The following is an 11,141-nucleotide window of genomic DNA, read 5'->3' as shown; positions in this document are numbered from 1 at the left end:
AAAAGGTAAAATGCCTAAGGGCAGCAAAGAAAAAACCACACATGAGTCAATGAACAAGATTAATACAAACATCAAAGGTCTCATGAAAAACTACCAAAACCAGAAGGCAATGGAGTGACGACTCTAAAGAGCTGAAGGAACATTGAGAAGTCATCAACGTAGAATTCTAAACTAACAGAAAATTTATTTCAAAACTGGAAGAAAATTAAATTACAAAATATCAAGTTTTCTATAATGGAGCTAGAGCTGTGCTTAGAGGAAAATGTTTAGCGTTAAATGCTTACATATTAGAAAAGAATAAAGATATTTAAATCAATAATAACAGGGCCTTTGCACTTCCTGTTCCCTTTGCCAAAAGGCTGATTTCCCCTTGCCCTTATCTTCCTTACCTTGTTCAGGTGCCTCCCTTCTCACTGTCTTCAGAATATAAACTCCAGAGCAAAAGAAGATGGCGACTGGCAGGAAGGTAGGGAGAGAGAGAGTGTGAGTGAGGAACCCATAGAGGAGAGTGTAGACGTGTGTGGTGTGTGTGTGTGTGTGTGTGTGTGTGTGTGTGTGTGTATGAGCTAGGGTCAGTTAGATTCTGCAGGTCTTCCAAGGGGCTGCCTAACCGGGCAGTCCTAGATGGCGGAGCCCCGCCCACAAAGCGGACACTTCTCGGAGGCTGGTGCAGACACGAAGACCACTTCATCTTGAGAAACAGAGCTGCCTGAGACTAGGATCCTGTCTTCAGACACAAACCAGGACCCTGCAGCCACTGGGGACAGAGAACTGCTATCACAGCTTCAGACCAACAAACAATAAGAATCCAGACTTCCTGGCAGCAGAGTTCAGTGAGTCAAAGAGCCTATCCCCCTCCCCGCAGGCTCACGGATAGTGCCATAGTAACTGATAGACCCGCTCCTCACCCAAGCTGCAGAGCGCCAGCACAGGGACCCGCTCCTCTTTAGGGAATTTGGTGCGCAGTACAGAAGCAGCTTCCCTTCAGGGAAATCTGACAGCATGCACAGAGGGCTCCCCTGAGGGGAATTTGGGGGAATTTGGCTTGCGGGTCACAGCTCCCCTTCTGGGAATCTTAGAGCGCGCACAGTGGGGCTCCCCTGTGGGGAATTTGGCACACAGGATGGACTCCGCCCCCCTTCAGGGAAATTGGGAGAGTGCATGGAGGCAGGTCCCTTTCAGGAATTTGAGAGTGTGTGAAGCACTAGCTGGTTTGGCTCAGTAGAGAGAGCACACACAAGTCACAGCTCCACTTCAGGGAATTTGGCACGCTGGACACAGCTGCCTGGGATCCCTGACTCACAGGGCATTCACACTAAGAGCCAGCGACCCCAATTGTTGGTGCATGCACACACAGGGACCCTGATTCTCAATGAGAAACCGCACAAGGCAACAGAGATTCTGACACTCGAGTCTTGGTGCAGAAACAGGGAAATGCAGGAGAAAAGCGTAAGGGAGCTTCGGGACAACATGAAACGAAGTAACATGCATATAATAGGGCTGCCAGAAGGACAAGAAGAGCAGCAGGGATTAGACAATCTATTTGAAGAAATAATGACAGAAAACTTTCCGGATATGGGAAAGATAAAAGTTACACAAGTACAGAGAGTCCCAAGCAGGATCAACCCCAAAAGACCCACACCAAGACATGTCATGATTTCAATGGCAAATATAAATGATAAAGAGAGAAATGATAAAAAAATAAATGTTGAGGATAGCATCTATGTTCATGAGGAATATTAGTCTGTAATTCTCTTTCATTGTGTTGTCTTTATCTTGTTTTGGTATGAGGGTAATACTTGCTTCATATAATTAGCTTGGAAGTGTTGCTTCCTCTAGAATTTTCTGGAATAGTCTGCGGAGGATAGGTTTTAATTCTTCTTTGAATGTTTGGTAAAACTCCCCTGTGAAGCCATCTCATTCTGGGGTTTTGTTTGCTGGAAGGTTTTTGATAACTGCTTCAATTTCCTCCATAGTTATCGGCCTATTGAGACTCAGAGAGGTCAGGGGAGCAGTGCATAACTTGGGGAAGCTTTGCATACATAGGGGGTTCTCATAGCTTTGGGAACCCCATCAAAGAAATCCAATGAGGAAGTGCAACCTACTTATCTAGTCCACTATATACAGTTTTTCCATTCTTGTTTGCTTATAATCATGTGCTAAACTTTGACATTTCAAAATGATGGCCTTGAATCCTCTGTATATTACTCCTTTGAGGACTCAGATGGGTAATAACCTAGGGTGAGGCTGCTTGTTGGGCATAATGCTATCACAGCATTTTCCTAGCTCCATGTTATAGGTGTTGTAGTTTCTCCCACCTTCACCTTTCTTCCCCAGGATGGAAGAGAGCTCGGACACTTCCTCATTGAATTTCTTTGATGGGGTTCCCAAAGCTCTGAGAACCTGCTATGTCTGCAAAGCTTCCCCAATTCATGCACTGCTCCACTGACCTCTCTGTGTATTCCATGGTCTCCTCCTGACAGCTCTGGTAACTACAGAACCTGTCACCACTAAGGAATCGGACTTGGTAAAACCATGAGCCAGTTCTTTGAAAAGAGAAAAGATTAATGAATATTTAGCCAGACTCATCAGGAAACAAAGATAGAGGACCCAGATATAAATAAAATAATAAATGAAAGCAGAGAAGGAGCAACTTCTCTGCTTTTTTTATTTATTTACCCCGAAAATAAAAAGATTATAATAAAATACTAAAAACAAATATATGCCAACAACCTGAACAATGTGGATAAAATGGACAAATTCCTAGAAAAACACAATTATCCCAAAACTGAAACAGGGAGAATCAGAAAACCTGAATATGCCAATAACAACTAAGAAAATAGAAGCAGGAATTAAAAAACTTTCAGCAAATAAAAACACTGGTCTGGATGGCTTCACAGGGGCGTTTTACCAAACATTCAAAGATGAACTAACACCTATATTCCCCAAACTATTCCAAAAAAATCCAAGAGGAAGGAACACTTCCAAACCCTTTTTATGAGTCCATTATTATCCTAATTCCAAAACCAGATCATACTACTAAAGAAGATAATTACAAACCAATATTCCTGATGAACATAGAGGCTAAAATCCTCAAGAAAATAATAGAAAATCAGATCCAGCAATATATTAAAAAAGATTACTAGTATACACCATGACCAAGTGGGATTCATTCTAGAGATGCAAGATTGGTACAATATTCACAACTCAATAAATGTGATAGACTCCATAATCAAACTGAAAGACAAAAATCACATTACCATATTAACAGATACAGAAAAAAATATTCAACAAAATCCAACATACACTTTTGATAAATACTCTCAGCAAAGTGGGAAAAGAGGGTTCATATCTCAACATAATAAAAGTATAACAAACCAAGAGCCAACATCATACTCAATGAGCAAAAACTAAAAGCACTTCCCCCAAGAAAAGGAACAAAACACAAATGTCTGCTTTCACCCTTCTTATTTAACACTAGTAGCCCGTTTGCACGAAGATTCGTGCAATAGACCTTCATTCACCTGGCTGCCTGCACCAGTTTTCTGCCGGCACCGGGGACCCAGGCCTTGGCTGTGGCCACCGCCTTCTACCTTCTTTCAGGGTCCCAGCTTGGCCCTGGGCGGTGGCCTTGGGCTCAGCTGCACCCAGCATCCCTGCTACCTGATCTCAGGAGCGAGCCGACCCCCCAGGTCGGCTCGCTCCTGCGATCAGAGCAGGCACCCCGCTGGCGCCCAAGGCCGGGAAAGCCCTGGGTGGCTTTCTGGGCCTTGGGCTCCGCCGCACCCCAGCTTCCCTGCAACGGTTTCCTGGTTGGCGTGGTTGATGGGCGTGGCTTGGTTGGTGGGCGTGGCTTGGGCATAGCGAAGATGCGGTCAATTTGCATATTTGTCTATTATAAGGTAAGACTAGAAGCCTGGTGCATGGATTCATGCACCAGTGGGGTACATCAGCCTGGCCTGTGCCCTCTCACAATCTGGGACCCCTCAGGGGATGTCGTAGTGCACAATGTGTCAGGTGGCCAGGGAGGAGCCTGAGCTCGGGGCCAGGTGCCATTCCCGTTCACCTTGGCCCTGCTGTGCCTGTTGCCACTGCTCAGTAGCACTCCCACAGAGGCGGGAAAGGCTTGCGCCATTGCCTCTATGCTTGCCAGCCATGAGCCTGTTGCCTGGCACCCATTGGTCAGCTGAGCGGTGCTCCCGCTATGGGAGCGCACTGACCAGCAGGGGAGCAGTTCCTGAATTGAGTGTCTGCCCCAAGGTGGTGAGTGACCATCATAGCGACCGCTCGACTTGTCCTTTGGTCGTTCGGTCGCTTAGGATTTTATATATGTAGACTAGAGGCCCGGTGCATGAAATTTGTTCATGGGTGGGGTCCCTAGGCCTGGCTGGTGATAAGGGCCTATCAGAGCCGTCTCACCCAGTACCAATCAGGGCCGGGCTGTCCCAGGCCTGTCAGCTGTAGCCTGCTGGCCAGGGCCTGCCAACTGGGGGGTGGGGTGAGGGGAGGGACTGAAGGAAGTTTTCTGGCTGGGGGGAAGGGTGGGAGGAGGGACTGTGGGAGGATTGCCAGCCCGGGGGGAGGGATAAGAGGAGGTTGGCTGGCCATGGGAGGTTGGCTGTAGGAGCACACTGACCACCAGGGGGCAGCTCCTGCATTAAGAGTCTTCCCCCTGGTGGTCAATGTGCACCATAGTAGGACTGATAGACTGGTCATTCCAGTCTCTCCAGTCGTTCAGTCGCAATGGTAGTTTAGGCTTTTATATACAGTACTAGAGGCCCAGTGCACAAAATTTGTGCACGGGGGGTGTCCCACAGCACAGCCTGCACCCTCTCCAATATGGGACCCCTCAAGGGATATCTGACTGCACTAAATGGGCAGTGGGACATCCCTCTCCCAATCCAGGACTGCTGGTTCCCAACTGCTCACCTGTCTGCCTTCCTGATTGCCCCTAACCACTTCTGCCTGACAGCCTGATCACCCCCTAACCACTGCCCTGCCAGCCTGATTGATGTCTAACTGCTCCCCTGCCAGCCTGTTTGCCCCCAGCTTTCCTACTCTGCCAGCCTGGTCACCCACTAACTGCCCTCCCTTGCAGGCCTGGTAGCTCCCTACTGCCCTCCCCTGCTGGCCTGATCGCCCACAACTGCCCTCCCTTGCAGGCCTGGTCCCTCCCCTGCTGGCCATCTTGTGGTGGCTATCTTGTGTCCACATGGTGGCAGGATCTTTGACCACATGGGGGCAGCTATCTTGATCTTGTGTGTTGGAGTGATGATCAATCTGCATATTACTCTTTTATTAGATAGGATAGAGGCCTGGTGCATGGGTGGGGGCCAGCTGGTTTGCCCTGAAGGGTGTTCCGGATCAGGATGAGGGTTCCTCTGGGGTGTGGGGCAGCCTCAGTGAGGGGCCTGTGGTGGTTTTCAGGCCAGCCATGCCCCCCTGCAACCCAAATGGAGGCTCTGGTATCTGGGATATATTTATCTTCTACAAATGAAACTTTGTAGCCTGGAGTGGAGCCAAGCCTTCTTCTTGCTCAGTGGCAGCAGCCATTTCTGTTGGGGTTTATTCACCTTCTATAATTGAAACTTTGTAGCCTGGAGTGGAGGCCTAGGCCAGCCAGGGAAGGTGGAAAGCTTGGCTTCCTCTGTTGCCAAGGGCAACCCTAGCCTGCTCTCTCCAGCTCCATGGATGCCGCCATTTCTCTTGGGATTTATCTTTTATAATTGAAACTTTGTAGCCTTAATCAGAGGCCTGGGCTGGCCAGGGTTGTGGAAAGCTTGGCTTCCTCTATTGCCAGGGAAATCCAAACCTCCCTCCTGCTCTCTCCATGGCTGCAGCCATCTTTGTTGGGTTAATTTGGCTGGTGGGCGTGGCAGAGTGATGGTTAATTTTCATATTACTATTTTATTAGATAGGATATAGATAGTACTGGAAGTCCTAGCTACAGCGATCAGACAAGAAAAAGAAATAAAAGGCGTCCAAATTGGAAAGAAGGAAGTAAAATTCTTATTATTCACAGATGACATGATATTGTACTTAAAAATGCTTAACTACTCCATCAAAAAATATGAGATTTAATAAATGAATTCAGCAATGTCACAGGATACAAATTTAACACGCAGAAATCGATGGCATTTTTATACACTGATAATGAATTCTCAGAAAAGGAAACAAACTATCACATTCACCATTGCAACCAAATAATTAAGATACTTAGGAATAAACTTAACCAAGGAGGTAAACAAAAATCAAAAAACAAAACAAAACAAACAAACAAAAAACCCCACAAAAACTTGTACTCATAAAAATACAGTATGTTGAATGAAGAGATAGAGCAAGATATAAACAAGTGAAAAATATATTGTGTTAATGCATTGGTAGAATTAACATCATTAAAATGCCCATACTACCCAAGGCAATCTACAGATTCAATGAAATCCCTTTATAAATAGCAACAATATATTTCACAGATCTAGAATAAATACTCCAAAAATTTATATGGAACCAAAAAAGACCCCAGTTAGCTACAGGAATCTTGAGAAAAAAGAACAAAGTTGGAGAGATCACAATACAAAATATCAAGTTATACTCCAAAGCCACAGTAATCAAAACAGCCTGGTACTGGCACAAGAACAGGCATATAAATCAAGGAAAGAGAACAGAGAACCCAGAAATTGACTCAAGCCATTATGTACAATTAATATTTGACAAAGGTGGCAAGAACATACTATGACATCAAGACAGCTGGGAAAATTGGATGTATACATGCAAAAAATGAAACAAGACCACCAACTTACACCATAGAGAAGTGTAAACTCAGAATGGGTAAAAGGCTTAAATGTAAGCAGGGAAACGATAAAAATTCTAGAAGAAAACATAGGCAGCACAATCTCAGACATCTCTAGTAGCAATATGTTTACAGATACCTCTCCTAGGACAATGGAAACTAAGGAGAAAAATAAACAAGTGGGTCTACATAAAAACAACAAACAAACAAACAAACAAACAAAAACTTCTGCAAGGCAAAAGAAACCATTAACAAAATGAAAATGGAATCCACTGTATGGGAGTACATATTTGGCAAGAATACATCTGATAAAGGGTTAATATCCAAAATATATAAGGAACCCATACAACTTAAACAGAGGAAGACAAACAATACAATTGAAAAATGGGCAAAGGACCTAAATATACACCTCTCCAAATAGAATATACAGATGTCCCAGAGACATACAAAAATTACTCAGTCACTGATCATCAGATAGATGCAAATTCAGATGACAATGACGTATCACTTCACACCTGTCAGAATGGCTACTATCAATAAATCAACAAATGACAAGTGCTGGTGAGGATGTGGAGAAAAGGAAACCCTAGTACACTGCTGGTGGGAATGCAGACTGGAGCAGCCATTAATGGAAAACAGTATGGAGTTTCCTCAAAAAATTAAACATGGAACTGCCATTTGACCCAGTGATGCCACTTCTAGAAATATATCCTAAGGGACCTGAAACACCAATCAAAAAGAATCTATGGACCCCTATGTTCATAGCAGCACAATATATGTATAATGGCCAATATCTGGAAACAGCCCATGTGCCCATCAGTAGATGACTGGACAAAACACTGTGGTACATTTACTCCATAGAATATTTTGTGGCAGTAAAAAAGAAGGATCTCTTACCCTTGAGACAGCATGGAGGGACCTGGAGATTATCTTGATAAGTGAAATAAGTTAGTCAGAGAAAGTCAAGTATCATATAATCTCATTTATATGTGGAATCTAATGAACAACATAAACTGATGAAAAAATGGATCCAGGGACCTAAAAGCAAACACCAGACTGTGGAATCTCAAAGGGAAATCGGGGTAGGGGGGTTGGGTGGGAAGAGATCAACCAAAGAACTTGTATGTGTATATGCATAATCCATAGACACAGACAATATGATGGTGAAGCCTTGGGACATGCTAGAAAGGGTCAATGGAAAATTAAATGGCACATCCTATATAATAAAAGCCTAATATACTAAGTGTCTGGCTGTTCAACCAATCAAAGTTAAATATGCTAATGATATACTAAGGCCACTCAATTGCTGGCTATGACATGCACTGACCACCAGGGGGCAGACGCTCTGACTGGTAGGTAGATTAGCTTGCTACAGGGGTCTGGCTGATTAGGATTGGGCAAGAAAGGCTGGACTTGCCCTGGAGCCCTCCTGTGGTCCCTCCCCTGCTGGCCAACCTCCCAAATCTCTCCCTGACCCCAACTGTGAACTGGTGGGTTCCTCCGCCTGGCCTGCACCCTCTCGCAATCTGGGACCCCTCAAGGGATATTGGAGAGCCAGTTAAGGCCCAATCCCACAGGCCAGGCCCAGGGACCCCACTGGTGCATGCATACATGCACTGGGTCTCTACTATGTAATAATTTCCACAATAAAGATATAATTTCAAAAAAAAATTAGGACTTGGACCCTCAGACTCCCAATGAACATGATCCTTGTGTCCTCAATCTTCTCTCAGGTGTGGTCAAGACCTCAGCTATGAAATACTCTGCCTCATGAATATGCAAAAGATAGGAGGTAGAATATCTTGAATATGGATAAGTCTGTGCCCTGAGGCCATCACTCACAGCCACACCCTCCCCTACTGAACTGCTCACAGCACAGCCCTCACCATGGACTGGAGCTCCAGAACGCTCCTACTGGTGCCTGTGGCTACAGGTAAGGGGCACCTATCCCAGGGTAGAGAATGGGACCAGGGAGAGTCAAGAGAGATTTCCACCCACTCCTGTCTCCTCCCCACAGGTGTCCACTCCCAGGTGCAACTGGTGCAGTCTGGGACTGAGGTGAGGAAGCCTGGGGCCTCCCTGAAGGTCTCTTGCAAGGCTTCTGGATACACCTTCACCAGCTACTAGATGCACTGGGTGTGACAGGCCCCAGGACAGGTTCTTGAGTGGATGGGAGAAGTAAACCCTAAACATGGAGACACAAATTATGCACAGAAGTTTCAAGGCAGAGTCTCCATGACCAGAGACATGTCCATGAGCACAGCCTACATGGAGCTCAGCAGCCTGAGAGCCAATGACAGAGCCATGAATTACTGTGCTAGACACACAGTGAGGGGAAGTCAGTGTGAGCCCAGACACAAACCTCCCTGCAGCAGAGGCTGTGGCCACCAGGGGGCGCTCGGAGTCGCTGAACATTAGGAATATCCCAGGAGCACATGCAGTTGGACGTCTGGGCTGGTTTCCACTTCGTGGCACAGTTTCCCTCAGGGAACCTCTCTGGATCCCTGATTCTGCACTTACCTCTGATGTCTCTGGGTTAGAAAGTCTGTTGTAAACAGAGACAACTTTCTCAAGTGGACAATCAGAAAAGAGTATCTTTCAGACACACTTGTACTAAAATGACTACTATTCACCAAATCTTCTGACCCACGTCCCCTGAATCTAACAAGACACTCTGCTGACTCAACAGAGCAGCTCATCTGAATGCTGGCCAGTAGGCACCAAGAGTATGTGAACCCAAAGCTAGAGAAGGACCCCAGTTGGTGACACTCATTGTCTTATGATCATGCTCATAGCACCAAGAGTGGGTGACACCAGGCAGAGACAGAAGGACCCATAGCAACTTGGTTAAAATATGCAGGCTGATGACCAACAAAGGGGACATGGAATGTTTATTACGCCGATAGTTCAAATCCCTGAGAAGTGCAGAAAAGGCCCTTGAGGAAGTTAGATCTTCTTTCATAGAGTCAGAAAAGGAGACTGGGGCAGGGCTATTATTTTGGTGAGGTGATGGGAAGGGTGAGGAATTCTGCTTCCAGGAGGTGGTTTCAATCTCACAATGACATCTAAAGAGAAAATTTGATTTCTTATTTGATTTTCCATGTTGGGGGCATATGGAGAAGAGGCAACAATGAGCAATCAGTTGTTAAAGGTCAAATGAAAAAGATTACACACTATGGCTACCCATTTTCTTACAACTATGAAAAAATGACCAAACATTGAGATAAAGTGTTCTTATGTTCATACAAATACTAGGTCTACAGAAAATGAGAAGAATAATTATAAGGAAGCAAATGATGATGATGATGATGATGATGACACTGATGATGGTGCTGGTGTTGGTGGTGATGGTGATGGTGATGTTAGAATTGGAAAGATTCTTGGTCCAATGTCTTGGTTGAATATGTACTTTATCAAAGGTCATTGATTTTTTGCTAAGGCCTGGTGTCAACATATATTTGGGCCTGGAGGGATTCAATCTCCAATGGTACCTGAAGAGTAGATGCCTGCTTTCTTTTCTGATAAGAAGGAATTAGTGTGGACAACCTCTATGTCTATAGAAAATTAGCAGCATGATTATAAGTAAGCAAATTGTGATGATGATGACGATGACAATGACTATGATGATGATTATGATGATTAAAATGATGATGATGGACTGAGACAGGAGCCCTGGTCTAATGAAATGACGGCTTCTCATACACACACCATCACCATGACTTCTCCAGTGAGGGGTGTCTACCCTTCTCTCCAAGTGTTGACAGATTTCATAAATGGGACCCCAATGAATTATGCAGCTTGGATGATCCATGGTGAGACCAGATCAGTAATGACCCCAAAGGTGTCCATGTGCAGATCCCCTGGACCTAGGAAGGTGCTACCTTCTAGAAGTGAGACACTAAGAATGTGCACATAGGAAACAGGGACCCCCTTCTCGTCACTTTGCAGTGACACGTTCTTTATTTCTCTTGATCCCTGCCTTCAGAATGTTTACTGTTTCTACTTCTCACAATTATTCAGGTATTTCCTGCGGTGATACAAGCTGTCTCTACCATGCCCTGCACTTCCTTCTGGGCCTTCACTGGAGGAGACTTTAAACCCATATGTCCAGTAACTGTCCATGAATATCAGTCATATCTCTGTCATGTGACTCAAAATAAGTCCATCTACCTCCCCTTACCCAGTTCCACAGTCATGTCTAGATTTATGTGTAGTTTCCCAGCAGCAACTCTGGTATCAGAACCTGCTCCATTCCCTGTGGCTGCTGTAACCAATTACATTGACAGTGGAAGCTCAGCATTTTCTGGGTAGTTCTTTGTAAAATCACCCCAAACAGTTCCAATTAAAGAAA

Source organism: Eptesicus fuscus, chromosome 24 (genome assembly GCF_027574615.1).
Source record: "Eptesicus fuscus isolate TK198812 chromosome 24, DD_ASM_mEF_20220401, whole genome shotgun sequence".
NCBI lineage: Eukaryota > Metazoa > Chordata > Mammalia > Chiroptera > Vespertilionidae > Eptesicus > Eptesicus fuscus.
The sequence above is the reverse complement of the archived record's forward strand: the minus strand, read 5'-3'. Positions refer to the sequence as shown.